The sequence below is a fragment of the Schistocerca americana genome, chromosome 8, assembly GCF_021461395.2.
Source record: "Schistocerca americana isolate TAMUIC-IGC-003095 chromosome 8, iqSchAmer2.1, whole genome shotgun sequence".
Lineage (NCBI taxonomy): Eukaryota > Metazoa > Arthropoda > Insecta > Orthoptera > Acrididae > Schistocerca > Schistocerca americana.
The window spans coordinates 357,364,891-357,388,434 of NC_060126.1; the positions used below are offsets into that span (position 1 = coordinate 357,364,891).

General features: G+C 42.0%; 1 protein-coding gene across 2 annotated transcripts in view; it reads right to left on the reverse strand.

Moving 5' to 3' along the window:
* The window catches only part of LOC124544634 (putative fatty acyl-CoA reductase CG5065), a 498,437-nt gene that overhangs the window by 228,550 nt on the left and 246,343 nt on the right, over positions 1-23,544 (reverse strand). The window contains exon 2 of one of the 2 annotated variants that reach the window (XM_047123241.1): positions 8,159-8,195. The exons of the other annotated variant lie outside the window; for it this stretch is intronic. The gene's annotated coding sequence lies outside the window, so the exon portion shown is untranslated. The remainder of the gene's footprint in view (positions 1-8,158; positions 8,196-23,544) is intronic. 2 annotated transcript variants of the gene reach the window in all.

The window sequence follows — 23,544 nt, forward strand, 5'->3', positions numbered from 1 at the left end:
CCTGTGCGGCTTCTATTTGGTCGAAATCCTGCTTGTTCGGCTATGAGGCGAAGGTCTATTACTGGTAGGATTCTATTCAGAATCATACGTTCGAACAGTTTATAAAGGTGACTCAAAAGGCTAACTGAGGACTGAAAGTATTCGTATAGTAACAAAAAGACATCGTATTTTTAGATCCAGTTTACCTCGTAGCTTTCTACTCGAGCTGCCTTACTTCTGACAATGCTTTGCGCAAGTGAAAAATATTTATTAAATTGTGTTTCGGATACCATATTGAATTAATTATTAATTTCTCGATTTATAGGAAGGCTAGTGTACAACTGCTCCAATACGACAATGCATAGTACAACACAGTCATGCCCAAACAAGGTTTCGGTTCCATCACTACTTTATTAGGAGAGTAAACAACAATCACGTGGCTCTTAAGGTTTCAACGGACGGAGTATTTGCCGCTGATGGAAAACCAAGCTTGAGCACTGGTGAAGTAATGTGTTTTAATACGATAAGACGGCTTCAACACATGCATGATTTCTGCAGGAGCTATATTTTCTTGTCTCAGCTCACAGTCTCCGTCTAGACTACGAGCAGCATTTAAGGAAGTAAACGCGATACATTAATACGGTTCAGTCCCCCTCCCCCCCTCCCCTTAAGTGTGTATCCTCTTAGAGCAGTGGTTCCCAGCCTTACTTAGACCATCGCCCCAGAGTGCAATCCGATCGATATTAGCTAGTACCCCCCGCTCCATCGATCCCTCTCCACCCGCCACCATCAGTGTTAGCACTTAAATTTTAGAAAGAAAAAGAATTTTCTTCGGAAAAGTTTATTTTTAAAATGATGAAAGATATATGATATTAACAGTTTGTACATGTCTAATTAAACCACAAACTTGTTCTAACATCTTTTTTTTGGAGAATGATGAAGCAACTGTCAGTGAATCTCGAGTGGTACCTACGACGACTCCTCAGAAAAGGAAGCTAACTATCCATATTGAGAGTAGAGGCTTGTTGCAGAAACTGATTTCTCTGCAGCCCTCTTCTCCTTATCGACACGTGCTTCACACACAAGCTAGCATCGTCAGTTAAAATCAACCAATTTAAAATGTGTGCGCTAAAGATGCTGTTTGTAAATTATATGATTGCTATACTCCTTACTTCTGATCTGGCAGAAATTGGGAGACTTCAGACTGCAAATGCTTTATTTCCGACCACTGCTGCTGCTGCTACTAGAATGAGATTTTCACTCTCCAGCGGAGTGTGCGTTGATATGAAACTTCCTGGCAGATTAAAACTGTGTGCCGGACCAAGACTCGAACTCAGGACCTTTACCTTTCGTGGGCTGTACCATCTGAGCTATCCAACCACGACTCACGCCCCGTCCTCACAGCTTTACTTCTGCCAGTACCTCGTCTCCTACTTTCCAAACTTCATAGAAGCTCTCCTGCGAAGCTTGCAGAACTATCACTCCTGGAAGAAAGGATATTGCGGAAACATGGCTTAGCCACAGCCTGGGGGAGGTTTCCAGAATGAGATTTTCACTCTGCAGGAAGTTTCATATCAGCGCACACTCCACTGGAGAGTGAAAATCTCATTCTGGAAGCATCCCCCAGGTTGTGGCTAAGCCATGTCTACGCCATATCCTTTCTTCCAGGAGTGCTAGTTCTGCGAGGTTCGCAGAAGAGCTTCTGTGAAGTTTGGAGGGTAGGAGAAAAGGTACTGGCAGAACTGAAGCTGTTAGGCACGGGTCGTGAGTCGTGCTTGGGTAGCTCAGATGGTAGAGCACTTGCCCACGAAAGGCAGAGGTCCTGGGTTCGAGTCTCGGTCCGGCACACAGTTTTAATCTCTCAGGAAGTTCTACTACTACTACTACTACTACTACTAATAATAATAATAACAATAATAATAACAATAATAATGTGTGAGCCGTACAGTAGTATACTTGTAGTTACTGTTGTGTTGTGCTGTCAGTTGCGAAGGAAATACGCACGCAAGCAATTTCTGATCCATTGTGAGATCTACTTAATACTCGAAAATGGCGTATTCATGAGATATTTTTGCGTATGAGACATATGTGTGTCAATTTTAGCGCCACAGATGCGCGATACAAGGTACAAAGAATGTGTATAGTGAGTGGACTATGCGGAGACGACGTTCACAATTCTTTACAGAAGCTGTAACCTCCACCACACAGGTTCACATCTTAATACAAGTACTGTATTTAAAAATAAATGTTTTACAGTATTACGAACCGACCGATACACAATCGAATCGTTTTCTTTTTAATCCCTCAGAAAATTTCACTGTAACGTTCAGGGTTAATTACCCCCGGGTTAGGAACCACTGCCTTAGAGGAATGGTCACTGTGTTTAGCAAAGTTATGGGCGGATGGACAATGGCTGTACTCTATCGTCTGGAGTGATTCTGCCTAGGTGAAAAAGTGATGTTCCCGTCGAACAGCAATCCATGCTGCCCGCTTCATCTAAAGCTTCTCCTGACCTTTGCTACTTGCGAGCAACAGGTGTCGCTGTCTGATAACTACGGCTGTAAGACGTAACTTCGCTCTTAGCCTAAACACTGGCAACAGAGATCGCTTATCACCATCACGCTCTCTCGCCAATGGGCACCTAATTCACTGAAATGAGAGTATTTGGAGATCTTCGGTGATATACTGGGTACATGATTTTAATAGATGGAAATCTTGTTTTACCTGCGACACCCATTTGCCCCTGACGCAATCAGTAATACTAACGTCACTGAATTATTTTGTAGTAAACAAACAGTTTGAAAAGGCAGGTATTGACAACATCTCAGCTTGTATTACTATCATTCACGCGTTCATCGAAAAAAAAAAAAAAAGGTTCTATCTGCTGCCAGTCTCCACTTCACCTGAATGCTTCACATCAAATTACTGCTATTATCATTTCTTGGAACTACGGTGAAAGCTACACTGCGAACCAAAAATTGTTAAGACAAGACCAAAATAGCAAACTGGCGGCTGGTTCAATCCGCAGTGTACCGTTTTACTTGTAAGAGCTTTAAAACATGAAATTGACTGAAGTATTTACGAGGACCCAACGGTACCAGTAAATACACAGTTTCTCAAACCGATGCGACACCTCGAAGTCATGTCATCGAAAACTCATTTCTTTCACGCGACTCAGTCTATACGTAATTTTCAATTAGCACACCCATTTGATTACAGATTATCTTCAGATGTGAACTTTGCACGAATCATGTTGAAAGTCTGAAGTAATCGGCACACCGCGATAAATCTCTTATGCAACGAGTGACTGTTCAAAATATGCGTAGGCCGGACGACATGGGTACTCAGAAAAACTGACACTTATTTTAACACCTGTATCAATTATAATAGATAAACTTTAGAAGTAAGAAAACTGAAGGAAGTCAGGCATGTTCACCGGAAGTCTAAGAAGTATACAGAAGCTACATTTCGGAGAATACCCACTTCAGAGAATGTTATCATATGACAACATTCGACATTTACGTAAATGATAAGCTTGAGAAAGATAAATCGTAAAAGTTAAAAGTCATTCTAAGACTCAAGCTCACCGGTGAAGCCATCGCTGAAAATGCAAGACAGAGCGGCGATGCTCGGCTGTGAGGTATAATGTTCAGTTCTTGCAAAGGGAGAAATTTTCATCACTAGTGCGTGGCCAGCACAGGGAGAAATGTGGTTGCCAACAGCCTACGGTTATAATAATATTCACTAATAACGACATTTGAACGCTGAATCTCTCCGTAGTGTCACACGAAAGTAGAGTATATGGTAATGCGTATGAAACACAACGTAAAAAATTGAGTGAGATTGAGAATGTATGACGGGCCAGGGGATGCTTTTTAGTTTTTTCCGGACTTAACGCATCAAATAAGCTCAGGTCATAAACAAGACTTAAAAAGGGTCACATTCTAGAGAAACCACCAATGGTTCATAAAGTTAGTTGACATACAGGAGTCTGAACGGGTAGTGGGTGGATAAAACTTTAGCGAAGAGTGACAATGAACACTGACCGTTAGTCAAAAAGCAATCAACATAGTGCAAAGGTAAAATGAACAACCTAAACGACCTGCTTCATTAGAGGCCTTTCGGTAAGAGTTTTTAAGAAAGTAGACCTCCTTCGCCATGTCTACAGCATGGGCTAAATCTGACAAAACCTTTGATAGCTTAGATGACAAACGAACATTAAAATGTAATTAGTTAAAAAGTTGACACTGGTTCAGAAAGTGGTGTATAGTCAGCAGTTCGTTACAATGACAGTAAAGTGGTGCGGGATCGTGGGCTTGACAAATGACGATGGTTCAAAAGACAGTACCCAGTACGAAATTTAGTAAAAATTATCTCCTAGCCATGAGATGGGCGACACGAAGTCGCCCAAGCCGTTAAGAAGAGTTTTAATTTTGCTGAGCATATTTCTACGGATAGCCCAATGGTAAAAGGACTGCTCAAGGAAAGTTAGAATTTCATGTTCCAGTATTCTTTGTACCAATTTTTAATTTCCCATTTCAGACGCATATGACACTACCTGCGAACTGTCCGGTAGACAAAGGCGTTTAGCTCGATGGCTTCCTACGTCATATTCTAGAGGAGTAACCTCAATAACGGCAGCTCTTCCCTTCCTTCCAAACCCTAATCGTTTGTAACAGCTCAAACGAAGCATTATCCAACTCAAGCAACCACCACCACCATTTAAGTACACTAAGGTGACAAAAGTCATGGGATACCTCCTAATAATCGCATCGGACCTCCTTGTCCGGTGTTGTGCACCAACTCGATGAGGCATGGACTCAACAAGTCGTTAGAAGTCTCCTGCAGATGTACTGAGCCATGTTGGCCCTATAGCCGTCCATAACTGCGAAAGTTTTGCTGGCACAGAATTTTGTGCAGGAACTGACCTCTATATTACGTCCCATAAATGTTTGATGACACTCATGTGGGGCAACCTCGGTGACCAAATCATTCGCTTGAACTGTCCGGAATGTTCTTCAAACCAATCGCAAACAACTGCGGCCCCACGACATGTGAACGGCCTATTGTCGCCCATAAAAATTCCATCGTTGTTTTGGAACATGAAGTCCACGAATAGCTGCAAATGGTCTCCAAGTAGCCGAACATAAGCAACTCCAGTCAGTGAACGATTCAGTTGGATCAGAGGACCCAGTCCATTCCATGTGAACAGAGCTCACACCATTATGGAGCCACCACCAGCTTGCACAGTGCCTTGTTGGCAACTTGGGTCCGTGGCTTCGTGGGGTCTGCGTCACATTCTAACCCTACAATCAGTTCTTACCAACTGACATCGGGACTCATCTGACTAAACCACTGTTATCATGTCGTCTAGGATCCAACCGGTATGATCAAGAGCCCAGGAGAGATGCTGCAGGCGATATCGTGCTGTTAGCAAAGGCACTCGCGTCGATCGTGTGCTGCCTTAATCCATTAACGCCAAATTTCGCCGCACTATCCAGACGGATACGTTCGTCGTACGTCCCACATTAACTCCTGCGGTTATTTCACGCAGTGTTGCTTGTCTGTTAACACCGACAACTCTCAACTTCACGCAAACGCCGCTGCTCTCGGTCGTTAAGTGAAGGTCGACGGTCACTGCGTTGTGCGTGGTGAGAGGCAATGCCTGAAGAGTGGTATTCTCGGCACACGCATGACACTATGGATCATGGAATACTGAATTCTCTAACGAATTCCGAAATGCAATGTCGTATGCATCTACCAATCTACCGCCAACTAGCGTTCCACAATCAAAGGCTGTTAATTTCCGTCGTGCGGCCTTAATCCTGTCGGAAACCTTTTCAGATTAATGACCTGCGTACAAATGACAGCCCCGCCAAAGCGCAGCCCTCGTGGATGCTATACCACCGCCATTTTTGTGTGTAGATATAGCTATCCCATGACTTATCACCACAGTGCATGTCTATACGCACTGTTTGAATTTGGCGTTAAATCTGCCAAGAATTCTAAATTATCTTTTTCTGATTGTTAACCGGACACGGCAATTTTTGTTTTATGGGCATTAGACCGTGGTCCTAGGCATATTTCTCTGCCGAGCATGTTAAAGACTGGAGACATTAGAGGCTATAACCACTTAGAAAAGAGTTACAATCTGGAACGAACTACACAGGCCGAACTGTTTACATGTATCCACGCAATGATCTGTTCATGGCATCATCAGCCAGCTGCCTAAGACAGCTGAGTCGTGTCTGCTTGTCTCCTGTAGCTTTTATTGAGAAAGAGTTAGTGCTGAATAAAGCAAACGGCGCCAAGTCCCACAACTTCTCTAATTTCAATCCTCCTTTTCTGTTTAAATTGTTTTAGTGCTTCTGAATTTCTATGGCCTCTAAACATCCTAGCATAGTTATGATTGGATCCTGTCATAACAACAGTATGGCCGGCCGCGGTGGCCAAGCGGTTCTAGGCGCTTCAGTCCGGAACCGCGCGACTGCTACGGTCGCAGGTTCGAATCCTGCCTCGGGCATGGATGTGTGTTGTGTGATGTCCTTAGGTTAGTTAGGTTTAAGTAGTTCAAAGTTTTAGGGGACTGATGACCTCAGATGATAAGTCCCATAGTGGTCAGAACTATTTTTTGAACAACAGTATTGGAGAAACGATTTTTGTGGTTCCCAGTCCCGGCGCTACTGTTGATTTATCAGTGTTGCCGAGCCGACAATTCCTCTTTTTTTTTCTTAAGGCGGGTGTTATGATTCTTTTCGTAGTTAGAACGCCCACCTGACCGCATATGGAAGGAATTTTATATACGTCTGCTGTGGCAACAGGCAGGCGTATGTCCTTTGCTGTGTTGAAAGATTCACGCACCTTTCTTGTTACTTTAAACACCGTTAATACTGTCTGAGTACTCCACTGATGCGATCTGTAACTGTTTTTACGAAAGGGAGCAAAACTTTTCCTATAGTTGGTTCATTTCATTATAACAACAGGTCTTTTATGCCGTAGTGCTTTATTTACCTGTTTAACAGTGTGGCCTTTTCTTCTGTCGGCAGTTTTTAAATGCTTGGAGCTAAAGTTACACTGGTTGACAGATTCTTTTAGCCCGCTCCACCAACGTTCCGATCACTCCTCTTTTCTGCTTCAGACTGTGATTGGAATTTCTTTGACGGTATGTATCCGGGTGAGTGGGCTTTCTGTACACTTTGTACTATAAAGTTCCGACGGGTTTTGTAAGTTTCTGTACATACAAAAATTAAATCTGACATTGTTTCTGTTTTTGATTTTACATTAGAATTAATATCACTCAGAAAATTAATAAAGCGTCTCAATTCAGCTAAGTTTGCACTACGCAATATTACTGCTACAGGTGGTTTAAAAATGAAGGAACTTTATTTTGCTCACTTCCATTCACTTATGGGTTACGTAACTTTTTTTTGTGAAACGCAACATGCAGGAGCATTATTCTCGAAACACAGAAGCGTGTTGTAATCATTATATCTGGTACTAGCTTTAGGACAATTTGCAGAGACCTCTTAACAAAATTTTATGTCCTGATAAATACTTAGGACCGAATAACTTTGGGAAGACTGCAACCGCTTCTCATTAGTACAGGAAAGAAAGGCATATACGAAGGTTAAAAGCTGGACTCAACATCAGACATGTTGTCGAATACGACTGGATTACAGAACTTACATAGGACAACTCCCCGTAATCCACTGAACTCTTATATTCATTCACTGGAACACTTAAATCTTTTAATTTATTTTATAATTAGCTTTGTACTACAATAGTCATTCGTAGTGTAAAGTCACGTCACTGTATTGCCCTTTAATAAAATAGACGTGCTGGACTTCATTCTACGAGCTAAAGATCGATAGACTGCAAGTAATGTAATGCGATGCTCCTGTTCTTAATATGCTGACGCGCACAAGACACTCAAACTTTAGCTACTAAATGAAATTCCATATATTAGGCCACTGGTGAAACTTCCTGGTAGATTAAAGCTGTGTGTCGGACGGGACTCTTAACACAGAACTTGGCGTTCGACAAGATTCTGGGTTTGAATCTCGGTCCGGTACTGCCAAGAAATTTCAAAACAGCGCACAATCTGCTACTGAGTGAAAGATTAGTCAGGTGAATGATAATCAACCTTTTTGCAGAAACAAGTACGTTGAAGGGTACTCACTTCCCGGTTAACTCGTCCTTCGCAAGTAGCCGCTCTCCTGCAAACAAACACATCAATTACGCACGGGATAAATCCAACACGCATGTAGAGCAATATGAAGGCTCATTTGCACATGTAATTGTAAATTCAATCAAAAATGTAAAAAAAGAGCTGTAGTGAGCACGCACTTCATTTTCAACAAAAACCCGCCAAATTTAAAAGGATGCAAAATTTCCAAATTGGCATTCTTCTACAGAAGCTCGAAATTTAGCACGGGCTTCAGTGCGAGACGCCTATAACAGTTTCCACAACGAAAGTTTGTCTCGAAACCTGGCAGAAAATCCAAAGAGATTCTGGTCGTATGTGAAGTATGCTAGCGCCAAGACACAATCAGTGCCTTCTCTGCGCGATAGCAATGGAGATACTATCGACGACTGTGCCTTCAAAACAGAGTTACTAAACACAGCCTTCCGAAATGGCATCACGAAAGAAGACGAAATAAATACTGTCACGTAGAGGAAGGTGTAAGTAAATGAATGACGAACACTAACTTCACTTAAAGGTTTATTCGGCACTTGCACATACAAGAGTGCGAAACGAACTGCCTCCGGCCAGAAAACATACGGTATATGTACAACTACAGAACATTCCAGTACAATGATTCTTGCCATTTGTGGATACTTCTAAAATGTACTCGAACCGAATATAGAAATTAAAATTTTACGGTTCAAGTGAGTTTTGAACTCACGACCTTCCATGCAACAGTGTAGTACCATAACCATTACACTCGGCGACTGTGCTACTCAGCTTCTGCTGCGACAATATTCAAGAATTCGAATCAAGAACAGCTGCCAACAGGTGTAACGTAGAAGTGGATATCCTCGGGTTAGTGAAGCAATTCAAATCATTTAATAAAAGCAAGTCTGCTGGTCCACACTGTATACCAAGTAGGTTCCTTTGAGAGTATGCTGATTCAATAGCTCCATACTTAACCATCATATACAACCGTTCGCTCGACGTAAGATCCGTACCCAAAGACTGGGAAGTTGGACAGGTCATACCAATATTCAAGAAAGGTAGTAGGATGGGTTGGGTTGTTTGGGGAAGGAGACCAGACAGCGAGGTCATCGGTCTCATCGGATTAGGGAAGGATGGGGAAGGAAGTTGGCCGTGCCCTTTCAGAGGAACCATCCCGGCATTTGCCTGGAGTGATTGAGGGAAATCACGGAAAACCTAAATCAGGATGGCCGGACGCGGGATTGAACAGTCATCCTCCCGAATGCGAGTTCAGTGTCTAACCACTGCGCCAGCTCGCTCGAAAGGTAGTAGGAGTCAACGTCGATATGCAACAGGATTTTAGAACATATATTGAGTTCTAACATTATGAATTACCTCGAAGAAAACCGTATATTGACACACAGTCAACACGGATTTAGAGCCGGCCGAAGTGGCCGTGCGGTTAAAGGCGCTGCAGTCTGGAACCGCAAGACCGCTACGGTCGCAGGTTCGAATCCTGCCTCGGGCATGGATGTTTGGGATGTCCTTAGGTTAGTTAGGTTTAACTAGTTCTAAGTTCTAGGGGACTAATGACCTCAGCAGTTGAGTCCCATAGTGCTCAGAGCCATTTGAACGGATTTAGAAAACATCGTTCTTGTGAGACACAACTACCTCTTTACTCGCACGAAGTGTTGAGTGCTATTGACAAGGAAGTTCAAATTGATTCCGTATTTCTGGCTTTGTGGATGGCTTTTGACACTGTACCTCACAAGCTGCTTGAAGTGAAATTGCGTGTCTATGGAATATCGTCTCAGGTATGTGACTGGATTTGTTATTTCCTGTCAGAGAGGTCACAGTTCGTAGTAATTGACAGAAAGTCATCGAGTAAAACGAAAGTGTTTTCTGGCGTTCCCCGAGGTAGTGTTATAGGCCCTATATAAACGATTTGGGAGACAATCTGAGCAGCCGTCTTAGGTTGTTTGCTGATGACGCTATCGTTTATCGACCAGTAAAGTCATCAGAAGATCAAAACAAACTGCAAAACTATTTAGAAAATATATATGTACGGTGCGAAATTTGGCAATTGAACCTAAATAACGAAAAGTGTGAGGTCATCCACACGAGTGCTAAAAGGAATCCGATATACCTCGATTACACGATAAACTAGTCAAATATAAATGCCGTAAATTCAACTAAATACCTAGGAATTACAATTACTAATAACTTAAATTGGAAGAAACACACAGAAAAAGTTGTTGAGAAGGATAACCAAAGACTGCGCTTTATTGGCAGGACACTTAGGAAATGTAGCAGATCTACTAAGGAGACTACCTACACTACGCTTGTCCGTCATGTTTTGGAATACCGCTGCGCGGTGTAGGATCCTTAGCAGATAGGACTGACGGAGTACATTGAAAAAGTTGAAGGAATGACAGCATTTTGTATTATCGCGAAATAGGGGAGACAGTGTCACTTACATGACACAATGATTTGGGATGGACATCATTAAAATAAAGGCGTTTTTCAATGCGCAGAAATCTTCTCACGAAATTCCAATCACCAACTTTATCCTCCGAAAGAGAAAATATTTTGTTGACGGCGACCTACATACGGAGAAACGTTCATCATGATGAAATAAGGGAAATCAGAGTTGGTAAGGAAAGATATAGGTATTAGTTATTACCGCGCGCTGTAGGGTACTGGAATAATAGAGAATTGTGAAGGTGGTTCAATGAATCCTCTGCCAGGCATTTAAGTGATATGCAGGGTATTCATGTAGATGCAGACGTAGGTGTATGACTATTTGCTCTACTTGAAATTATGCAATCCACAGCAAAATTAGAGTGACTGTGTAAATTAATACTGCACAACGCAGCACGCCGAGAGCTTAATTCGGATTACAATTATTACAGCTGCGGCATTTCTCCAGTGCAGCAAGATTAAACACCGCTGACGAATATATTATCAAACAACGTTTGAGATAGTGGATCAACCCAATGACACGATATTTACGCTTCCCTCGTAGTAAGTGTGATGCCAATAACAAAACATCGAAGGGAAAAATCCAACGGTACATTCTTCGGTTTCGAGCCATCGTACTATGTAATTTCGTTCTTTCTACTCAATAATGTTTCGGAAGTCCAACTGGCCGTTGTTTAGTGCAACGCACGTTTTCGACGACTCATCTGCAGATGTTTCCGACGTACCCAGGTGAAATGGGGTGATAACAAGCTACGATGAACTACTCTACTAAATGCAGTTCTTCACAATGAACATAAAACTTATTTCAGGCTTACATACGAATGAAAACAACATAATGCAATGCAAACGCCTTTACTATTGTGCCAGAGGCAGTTCATGTCTGTAAATCAAATCTACAATGAAAGTATTCCTTTAAAAAGCACATTTAAATATGGACATGTTCTCATTTGCATGAACCATTTGGACGTGTTCGGCTTTGAATGATTTTTAAAAGCAAATCTTGTTTACTGAAGACAACAAACATCCTACTGTATAATGCTTGTTATACTACATCATATTACATATTTTTCACAATTTAGTATGAGGTATCATAAAAGAAATTATAAATCGACATCTCTAACATTGATATGCAGGGCTTTACCGAAAGTTGTGATCCTATTGTTGCTTCACAATTACTTAAAAAATTTCGAATTATCATAACAGAACACAGTGATTTAACAATGGCATTATTTATAATTAGGATCGTTCTTTGAGGTAACTGTTATATTTAAACATACAAACCAGAAGTATCTTCTGAACAATCACAAGCAATTTCCTCTACCTCTGTGGTGAGCAACATGGGTGTACCGTCAATGACTGAGGTATACCAACTTTAGTAATCTCGATTTTGTCAGTGTTCTCCGTAAATAGTTTACAATAAACCGTCAACTTCTTATTTCTTGTCATATGAAACTGGATAGCCGAGAAGTACTTCAGCACGGGGTTAAGGAAAGAGTTTTGTAATGGTCCATTCGCGTTTCTTTTTTAAGACTGCCGGTCTCATACATCTTGCTGGGACCTCTAGAATCCAGTTGCCTCCATATCGGTGAGAGAGTTTCCCATAGCTTCGTCCTTTGATATTGAAATTAGTTTCATTTCACTTATGTGATCTAAATTCCAATTGCATTTGGATAATAATTTCACATCTCTCACTCTCCAGTCTTCACCAAGGTTCTTACTTCACCCACAGACTGGTACAACTCATTATATTCCACTTTTCTTACAATTGTTGGACTTTTCCGTAGAAGTTTCTCTACTGTGCCGAAAATACAGTCAGCAGGTAAGTACCTGTGCCCTCTTAATAATAATTATTAGTACTATGCAATGTTATTACGAGGGAGCACAAAAGCGCAAACTGATGCTAACAGCTCTTCTGGGGGAGAACTTCTGACCGAGACTGGAATTCGTGTTTGCTCTGAACCATGTACACTTTGTGATCGAAAGTATCCGGACACCCCCAAAAATATACGTTTTTCATATTAGGTGCATTGTGCTGCCACCTACTGCCAGGTACTCCATATCAGCAGCCGCAGTAGTCATTAGACATCGTGAGAGAGCAGAAGGGAGCACTCGCGGAACTCACGGACTTCGGACTTGGCTAGGTGATAGGGTGTAGCTTGTGTCATACGTCTGTACGCGAGATTTCCACACTCCTAAACATCCCTAGGTCCACTGTTTCCGATGTGATAGTGAAGTGGAAACGTGAAGGGACACGTGCAGCATAAAAGCGTACAGGCCGACCTCGTCTGTGGACTGACAGAGACCGCCGACAGTTGAAGAGAGTCGTAATGTGTAATAGGCAGACATCTATCCGGACCATCACACAGGAATTCCAGACTGCATCAGGATCCAGTGCAAGTACTATGACAGTTAGGCGGGAGGTGAGAAGACTTGGATTTCATGGTCGAGCGGATGCTCATAAGCTACACATCACGCCGGTAAGTGGCAAACAACGCTTCGGTTGGTGTAAGGAGCGTAAACATTGAGCGATTGAACAATGTAAAAACGTTGTGTGTAGAGGCGAATCACGGTACACAATGTGGCGATCCGACGGCAGGGTGTGGGTATGGCGAATGCCCGCCGAGCACCATCTGCCAGCGTGTGTAGTGCCAACAGTAAAACTCGGAGGTGGTGGTGGTATGATGTGGTTGTGTTTTTGATGGAGATTGGCTTGAACTCCTTGTCGTTTTGCATGGGTCTATCACAGCACAGACCTACATTAATGTTTTAAAGCACTTTCTTGCTTCCCACTGTTGAAGAGCAATTCGGGGATGCCGATTGCATCTTTCAACAGGACGGAGCACCTGTTCATAATACACGGCCTGTGTCGGAGTGGTTCAGGACAAGATCCCTGTAATGGACTGGCCTGCACAGAGTCCTGACCTGAATGCTATAGGACGCCTTTGGGATGTTTTGGAACGCCGACTTGGTGCCAAGCCTCACCAACCGGCATCGATACCTCTCCTCGAGAAGCACTCCGTGAAGAATGGACTGCCATTCCCCAAGAAACCTTCTAGCACCTGATTGAACGTATGTCTGCGAGAGTGGAAGCTGTTATCAAGGCTAAGGGTGGGCCAACACCATATTGAATTCCAGAATTACCGATGGAGGGCGCCATTAACTTGTAAGTTATTTTCAGCCGGGTGTCCGAATACTTTTGGTCATATAGCTTATCATGGCACACGTTCGATTTCACTTAAATTGCGCGAATTATTTGGCGTCTGCTTATCCTAAATATACCATTCTATTCCGCACCCCTTTTTTTATATATACTGCGGACATCTTCGCCTTTGCGTGTCACCATCTCAGATATCGTCTGTGGTAATGAACGACGACGTGCTACTCTCCCGAAACAGGGTGTGTTCAGTATGACTGGAAAATTTCAAGATTTACTTCATTCTTTCTGTCTCACTGCATTACTATTTTAAATTTCGTATTATCTGTGAAGAAGATCACTGAAGCGAACTCTCACGTTTTCTCGGCGCAATTGATTAATAGCGTGCTTCTCAGTGTCCTCCTGAGTTGTTGTTTGCACAATTTTTCGACGACCTGCCCAGCGGTCGTATTCAGCTGCTCCAAGTTCTACAGGTTGTGAGTACTCTCTGCCTGGATTCCAACCAGACTGAAGTATTGTTGGTCTCACGCCACTATTTACAGCTGAGCTCGATTCCCGACGCCCATTACGCCTCTGATGCTCTTTTGGTTTTTACAACTCGCATTGATATTCCGTGAAACGCAAATTCTCTCAGGGTTTACCAACTCTGATGGACGTGACAAGCCGGTGAGTTTTTAATAAATTGAATACAGGCCCGCCAGCGTTATTTAAATTGAAACCACCGTTCGTGTTTGTTACCTTTACTGACGCCTTAAGGAAAACAACTAGTCGCACACTCGAATGAACTCTATTAAGATTAATGAAGGCGAGATGTGGACAAACCTCATTTCTCCACATGTATCAGCTCCTTAATAACTATGCTTGAAGGAAATTTTCGGGTAAAACAAAGAAACTTTCACAGTAGAAAATAGAACAACACATTCTAGCGGTAAGAAAAGGCAAAATTATCAAGGAAGAAAGATAGCAGCAATAAGAGAATGGTTGTGCACAGGCTTAGGATTTTTTTATGTTCTTTCATTTCGACTTCGATCTACTTTGGACCACGCGAAACATTTGGTTTGTTAGTCTTCTTCGCTTCCCAGAATCTCTTCATTCTTTCACTGAGGTTCCTCCTCTGTTTTCCACTGTTCAAATGACGCTGGTCCTTGTACTTGGCTTTTCCTGCAACCCCCTGAATCTGTCAAACTTCGATCGAAATACATTGTCCTAAGTATCTTACTGCATATCCTTTCTTATTTCTTCGCCCCATTTTGGGGTCGTCTTTAGTTTGGTAAAGATTTTTTTGTCAACCTGCATTAGTCATTTTGAAGAAATGCCCATAAAACTTCAGCCTTCTCCTGCATACAATGTCTCTGATCTTCTTCACATGTTTATGTGGCTCTTTTCCCTAGTTTTCAATGCACAATCATTTCTTTTTTTTCGGCACAAAAATCATCCTTAAAATTGTTCTTTCCTTCTCAAGTAATTCCAATTTTTTTTGTTTTATTATCACAACGTTATGATGTCCAACATCACGGGTAGCAGGAAGCAGGAAGCGAACTTTCAGCAGACATCTTGTTGCTGGGCAAGGAGGGTGGCCTGGACGCTCCGTTACTTTATGCAAACAGAGGGCTCTAAAACACACAAGATGAGCAACACGAAATGAGTAAACTAATAAACATTTATCAGCTTTATGTACAGAAGTAACACTCAGCTTTGAGCGCTGACAGGTGTCAAGCTTGGTATTCTAAACCTAACGTGCTGAACTATCCTAACACACTGAAATTATTTTCAAACAGTTTGAAGTACATAAAAGTCACCATCCGATCCGTCCGATTGTGAACAGTATGAACAGTGCATATCGTAAGTTGGCAAGGTTTCTTCAAGATAAAATACAAAAATCCTTTATTTTTCGAAATAATTATTCTTCCGTAAATAGTCAAAATCTACTCAGTAAAATCAAAGGTCTGCAGTGTGATATTAAATTTATTTTATTAAATATTACGGATCTATACACTAAATTACCAGTCCAAACAACCACTGACATTGCTGAAAAAAATAAAGAAAGTACTTTTAAAAAAGGCATTTCTGATGAGCAAGTAACTGACCTAATTCGTCTGCTAAGGATAGTAGTAAAATACAACTATTTTGCTTTCAATGGCGAACTATAGCGCAGTGAAATTGGGGAGGCACTGCTGCTGAAGGGCCAATCCAGTGTTTTGCGCCTCCTTCTAATGAAATTCCACGGCTGTTTCGGGAGGATATGCACCACGAGGGCAACGCCGTACCAACGCGACGCCCGTCTCTCTCCCCCCCCCCCCTCCCCCCTCTCCACCATCCCGCCATAATCAATCTACTATCCTTCTTCAGAGCAAAACGAGATATTAAAAAAATATGTCGGCCCCTCTACTTTGAATGCGCGTTTTAACTGAAATGTGTGCGTGACTTGGTGGCGTACTAACTTAGTTTCAGCCAAAAAAAGAACAGATTTGAAGTTTGACCACTGACCACATTTTTCTGGTTTTTAGTCACTTTTGGAGCGCGTATTGCCTGTGTCTTTTTGTAACAATCTACCTTTAAGTAACTTACTCTTGCCGCAAGTTTGAACCGCTCGTACAGCTGAAAGTGCAGGACGCTAGCTTACAGGACGGGAATACGAGCAAGGCCGGATTTGAATTTTTGGCTGGAACACTGGCCAACCCAACAGTGGTCTCCAAGCGATTCTCCACGAACATTTGCGCAAATGCTTGGGCTGGTCTTCACTCGCTGCCTCAGAAGATACAAAGACGGTTTAAACACTCAGAACAAAACATACACGATTCACAAACAAATATCGCACATAACATCCCTCCTCTAAGTTAACTGACGACCATGGCAACAGTAAGGGCGTCTGGACACTAAGTGCAATAAAAATAAATCATGAAAACATTGGACTCCACGGAAAACCTAGGTGGGAAGGGGAGAGATGTTTTGGGAACACACACACACACACACACACACACACACACACACACACACACAGAGAGAGAGAGAGAGAGAGAGAGAGAGAGAGAGAGAGAGAGAGAGAGAGTCAGTAACAAGTTCGAATGCGCAAACATGCATTTTCATAACCGCAGAAATGAGCTAACGAGTTCGAACAGATTGTCTAATTACCAAAATATCCACTCAAACTCAGTCCTAATATAACGTAAGTATGCTGCTTTTATTTGTCAAACCAACAGACAACCCATCAAATACGGTAAAGTTTTAGGCCAATTGAATCAGTGAAGTGCAATGAGACCCCAAAATCTCTGGGAGTCTTTCTAGATCGAAGACTAATACTCTGTTATCACTTCAGTAACATTGCAAGACAACTCCTAGAGGTAGTTTACGCTGTCAAGCACCTGTCGGAAATGCCTCTGGAAACGTATATCCACGCTTTGAGGAAGTTCACTTGCTCCTTTTCTCTTTCTGGACTCTTATTCATCACTAGGCTACAGGAAGCACGTATTGTATAGATTTGGCAGGCGTAAAAATAAAGCTTCGAATTTCATCAGTGAGACCATATTGTCAACTGCTGTTAAATGGCTTCCAGTGTTCTCCAATTTTGCGCACCACACTTCCGCAGGAGGACATACAGGGGTTGGACAAAAATATAAGAACACCGCAAGAGGCTTGCTTGAACGTAGATGCAGATGGCAGCTAAGTCCGCAGGTAGCGCTGTTCTATCTGACGACGAACGGCATCTGTGCAATGTCCTCAGTACGTTGAAAGTGTCACTCGTGGTCAGAGGAGTGTTCTGTCCCGTTGTGAGTAAATTTTGTAGGAGCTAAGTGAATTGGAAAGTGCGCAAACTGATGTTGCAGGTATAGTGTTTCAAGAAGCATCATATCGAGGATTTATACTCATACAGCGAAGGCGGAAGAAAAAACACAGTCCGCCCAATGCTGGACGAAAGTATGTGTTGAGTCAAAGTGACACGCGGTCATTGACGATAGATGCAAAAGTCACTGCGAAACTGAATGCTGCAATTGCGAATCCTATGAGCTCCAAAACAAAACGAAGGGAATCGCGAGGCGAACTGGAATTCTAAAACCACTCATCAGTGACGCAAATACCCGCAACAGAAAAACATGGTGCCCACGCCATAAAACGTGGGCTATGGAACAATGCAAGAATGTTATTTAGCCGGACGAGCGTTGTTTCACATTGTTCCCAACTTCTAATCGAGTTTACGTTCCAAGAGTTTAACACGGCGGGGTTTCGATCATCATTTTGGCAGCCTTACTGTGATATTCCATGGGCCCCATAGTTACTCTGCAAAGTCGCATTACTGCCAAGGCTTATGTGACCATTTTGGCTGACCATGTCAACCCCATTGTACAATATTTGTTCCCAAATGGTGATGCCGTGTTCAATGACGACAGGCCGCTGTTCACACAGCACGCATCATCCCGAATTAGTTTTATGAGCACGAAGATGAATGCCTCATTTCCCCTGGATACCACAGTCAAAAATGGCTCTGAGCACTATGGGACTTAACTTCTAAGGTCATCAGTCCCCTACAACTTAGAACTACTTCATCCTAACTAATCTAAGGGTATCACACACATCCATGCCCGAGGCTGGAATCGAACCTGGAACCGTAGCGGTCGCGCGGTTCCAGACTGTAGCGCCTAGAACCGCTCGGCCATCCAGGCCGGCTATTTCTAACACTTGATAACATTAACAGGATTGTAAGAAGTGTTTATGACAACATTTTTGTGTGATTTTCTTTTTGTTGATGTTGCCGATGTAATTTTGGAATAAAAGTGTGTATTTTGACATTAAAATCATGCCGCAAAGTTATTATTTGACAATTTTATACCTCAAATCCAGGTTTACAGATCCATTCTGTAGCTGAGTTGCATCTTGCCAAGGTTCTGTCAGAAATAAGAACAGAATGTTATCGTAGTTAACTGGTGAATCATACTTAGACGTCAAGCCATTTGACTGAGTTGGTGTGTCGGACCAGCCGCATGTGCCTAGTATGATTAGCATCAGTAGACCACTGTTCAGCTTTTGTAATTAGTCTGATAACTGCATCAAGCTCGGGCACCCCATCAGCCTGAGGCGACAGTTGCGTATATAACACGCACTTCCGCATAAGCAATGTTTCATGTTCAAAACAGGTAAATCTGAATTTCTATATGGTGCAATTTCTTCGAAACTACTAATCGAATTTTGAGGAGTGAAATGGCGTTGAATTCGTCTCTTTAGAACTACGATATTAGCAGCAGATATTACTATATTATCATTCGAAAAATCGTTGTTGACGGTATCTCTGTACTTAATATACCCCAAAAGAGACTAAGTGATTTAATGAGGACGTTTTCACAATTCATTTGGTGAAAACGGAATCACCGTATCTTAGAAAGGTTCATGAAACTGCTGAGTAACTGCTTAGCTGGATCAACTGTATACTCGGCAAGTCATCGTGTAGTGCATTGCGGAGGGTACTCCTTACCAATATTAGTCGCTGTCCGACCTACCCCATTCGCGCACTGAGCATGGGAAAAGTGACCGTATGCGAGTAGTATACCTCTGCAAGCGCCCTCTCTCATTATATGCTAGTGATTCCCACCGCAAGATATTCGGCTGTAGCGAGAGAATGGAGCCGTCGACCACTGGTTCTCTAAATTTACCTACTAGCGTTTCGCGAAAGGTACGTCGTCTTTCTTCCAAGGATTCCCACTTTGTTGCCTGAGCATTTCTGCTACACTTTCTTAAGGACCATTCCGTACTTTTACGTGCCTAACAACACGTTTCTGAACTGTTTAATGTCTATTGTCATGCCTACTTGATAAGGGCTGTGAAACACCAGAACACTACTTTAGAATTGGTCGCACTAACTTCTTGTATGCAATTCCCAGATACCTGCCAATAAACTGAAGGAATTCTTTCGCCTTTCTAAAAACTAATTATAGGTGAGTGTCCTATTTCTTAACATTTGTTGGTATTATTCGAAAACTTTTAATACTTACAAGATGCGACGTGCTCACAATGTTCGTTACGAATTTTGTAATCAGATACTATCGGGTTCATTCTCTTTGTTACAGGCATTACCTTGAATTTACCGACATTTAAAGAGAGCTGCCATTCATTTGGGGATAATTGTGGACCATCACTTAGACTGCACTGAACTCCAACTGCAGTCTATAAGGTGGTTTCAGAATCATTTCATTCACTACAGAAATACAAGGTGTTCGAAAATCCCGCTACAAACTTCTAGGTGTTGTAGAGGGAAGTAGGTATATACTATTTTGAATAGGAACGTACTGTTTCCGTTCTACGACAGAGGAAAATCTGCTGGCACGGGTTCCGGCCGCTGCACTAGAAATCGAAGAGAGGCCAGGTGGGGTGGAGTGTGTGTACCAGAACATGCTTCGTAGATACCATTTGTGATGCAAGCTATTTCGATCACATCACGCCTGCCTATGAACAATTATCATGGCTCCGTGTCGATAAGCTAGAAATCATCATACCCGGTGTTTGCTGTGTCGTCTTTTCAACCCTTACACTTCTTCCTATATATCTTCAACCCTTACACTACTATCTGAAAAACAGAGCAGAAACATTCGTTTTAACGAAGTAAAATCCTCTCTGTTCCGCTACACAACACTGCCATACTATTCATTTTCTGTATCAGGAACCCCACTTTGGAACAATCTTCCCTAAAATATTAGAGAAATTTAAATTGTTTCAAATTTCAAAAGACAGCTAATGGCCCACCCTCTATTAAATTAGCTATCTTCTTGCAGCTCACTCTCGTCAATCATACCTCCCCCTTCACTTTTCCTCCACTTGTCTAGGCAATTCTCTAGCTAAATTCGCTTCTTTCCTAGCAGCCACAGTCATTTTAATTTCAGTCCTCTCCTAATTCACTATTCCTTCCACTTTTAATACAAAACAAGGCTTCAAAAGTGCCAAACTAATCATTATCATTCTTAATTCCTCCATTTATTATTATTATTCATATCAACTCTTATTTTTATTAATAATGCGAATTATTGTTGAAAAAATTGAAATTTGTTGTAAGGTCTTATGGGATCAAACTGCTGAGGTCATCGGTCCCTAAGCCTACACACTACTTTAACTTAAACTAACCTAAACTAATTTACGCTGAAGACAACACACACACACCCAGGCCCGAGGGGGGACTCGAACCTCCGACGGGGGGAGTCGCGTGGACCGTGACAAGGCGCCCGACACCGCTCGGCTAACCCGCGCGGCGAATTATTATTATTGTGCTTGTTACGTAGTATTTTTTGTATGTGTTGTTCCTGCTCAGATTTGAGAAAGTGCCTTAAGGGAAATGCTCGTGAAAATGACCATAAATCTGAAAAAATTTCTTAGTCTTTAGAAATGAGCATTTCACGCTGATTACAAAAATGTATAGCATATGGGCATTTTCATTTTCCGTTCGTTCTAAAATTGAGGTTGTACGTAATGTTGCACAGGGGCCACGCCCATCTGTCAGTTTGAAGTGCGTCAGAATACTTGATTCTTTATTTTGTTCTTCCGTTTTTTCCATCGTTAGTTACGAATCGTTAACACAGCAGTATTCTAAAAGGCACTGACTCCCGGAACCGAAGTACAGGCATGTCTAGAAGGCTATGGTTCGAACGTAAACAAAGATTTGAGAATATATGATTTCGGAATTTCATACGCGTGTAGTTTTGTACTTCTTGTGTGTTGTTTTGTTTTGTTTCTGTGTGTGGGTTTCCTGTGATACAAATGCGGAGAGTAAAGAAATTTAGCCTCAAACGAAAGTTTCGCGGGAACCAGTTCCAAACAGCCGAATAATACACATCAGTTGCTTCAAAAGTCGCCCGCGGAAACTGTGTCTACAGGCAGTGCTTCTAGACGTAAACTTCCGCTTTCTGAATGTAATAAGAACAAGACTAGTAGTACTGTGAGCAGCAATAACGACGGAAATGTTATTGTGAACCTAAATATGCTGTCAAGACTTTTGAAGAGTGCTGTGAAATGTAAGTTCTGAATTGTGAAGATAGAATTGACGTTTCTGAGGACATTTCAGCAAGGAAGGGTCTTTCAAGACGGTCAGTGATTGCCTGTACGTGTAAGATGCACAGTGATACTATGACATCGCCAGTAACTGATAGTCGAATTTACAGTATAAATATTCAACTTGCTTATGCAATGCGATGTATTGGAAGGGGAATGAGAGCTGCACAGACTTTTAGTGCAGTGATGGATTTGCCTCCACCTCCACCGAGGTTTGACAGACGCAATAAATTAATACATAACGCTTTATATGGTGTATGTGAACATTCAGTGAAAAGAGCAGCAGAGGAAGTAGTAGCCTTGTCTGAGAATACAGACATTGTAGTAGCATTTGATGGATCTTGTCAGAAGAGAAGTCATACTCCTGTGACTGGGGTTGTAACTGTCACATTTATTGAAACTGGTAAGATACTAGATTATAAATGTCTACCAAAGTCACTGCCAGGGTTGTTCAAGTAAATTTATTGACACCCATGTTTATGCAAAGAACTTTGATGGCCCAAGTGGAAACATGGAAACAAAAGGAGTTCTAAACAATTTTAGAAGATCAGAGGTCAGTCGTGGTGTGAGGAATGTAGGCGACCTTGGGGATGGAGACTGTAAAGAACACACTACTGTTGTTAATGACAGACCATATGGGGACACACTGATAGAAAAGTCTGACTCTGTTAGGCATGTACAAAAAAGAATGGGAGCTCGGCTGAGAAAATTATGTAAAGACTTCAGTGGAAAAAACTGTCAGACGGAAAACACATGTGTTCCAGGTCGTCTTACAAAAAGTGAAATTGATTCTTTGACTCAATATTATGGACAAGAAATAAGGAGAAATGTAGGAGAACTGGAGAACATGAGACGAGCTGTTTGGGCAACATGGTTTCACAGAGTGTCAACAGATGAAACCCCACAGCATGGTGTGTGTCCAAAAGGGGAAGATTCGTGGTGCAAGTACTGGATGAGCAATGCTACAGGCATACTATGTACCCACAAGCATTCCTTGCCACTTGCTGTAATGGAGGCAATTAGGCCTATATATAGGCATCTAGCAAATAAAAATCTACTTAGGAAATGTATGCATGGTCTGTCTAAGAATGCACATGAAAGCTTCAGCAGCTGTATATCTGAGAGAATACCCAAAACTGTATTTGTTGGGCTGACAGTGCTGAAGATTGGTGTAATGGATGTAGAAATAACATTCGATGATGGCGCAATTGAAAGGATCAATCTCATGAAGAAATTTAACATCTAGAAGCGAAGGAATATGGCTTCAGCTCTAACTGCTATTGATAAGCGGCAGGTAACAGAAGCAGGGACAGCTGCAGAAGCTGCTACCAAGGAGTGAAGGGTAAAGAAGAGAATGAAGAGAAAGAGTATGGAGGATAAGGAAACAGGAGGACACATGGAGTATGCAGCTGGAATGTTCTAAACGAGCACAGTGGTAAGTTAATAAATCTGTAAATCTTCTTTTGCTATCTACCGAAAACTTGAATTTTCATAATTCAGGTACACTTTTCTCCTAAATGACGGAAGTTAAACTCACAAAAATTGGTACAGATATTTAGAATGACCTCCTCTAACTCGCTTGCCTACTACTTCCTGAAAAATTTATAGCTAGATGATGATGTCGATGATATTTGAGCTACATTTTTAAATATTTTTGTTGTAGTAAAATAAATTACTTGTCTTTTTCACTGATCACAATCAGGGAAGGAAATTGGAGGCGTAAAACACTTAAGTGAATGTTGTCTATACT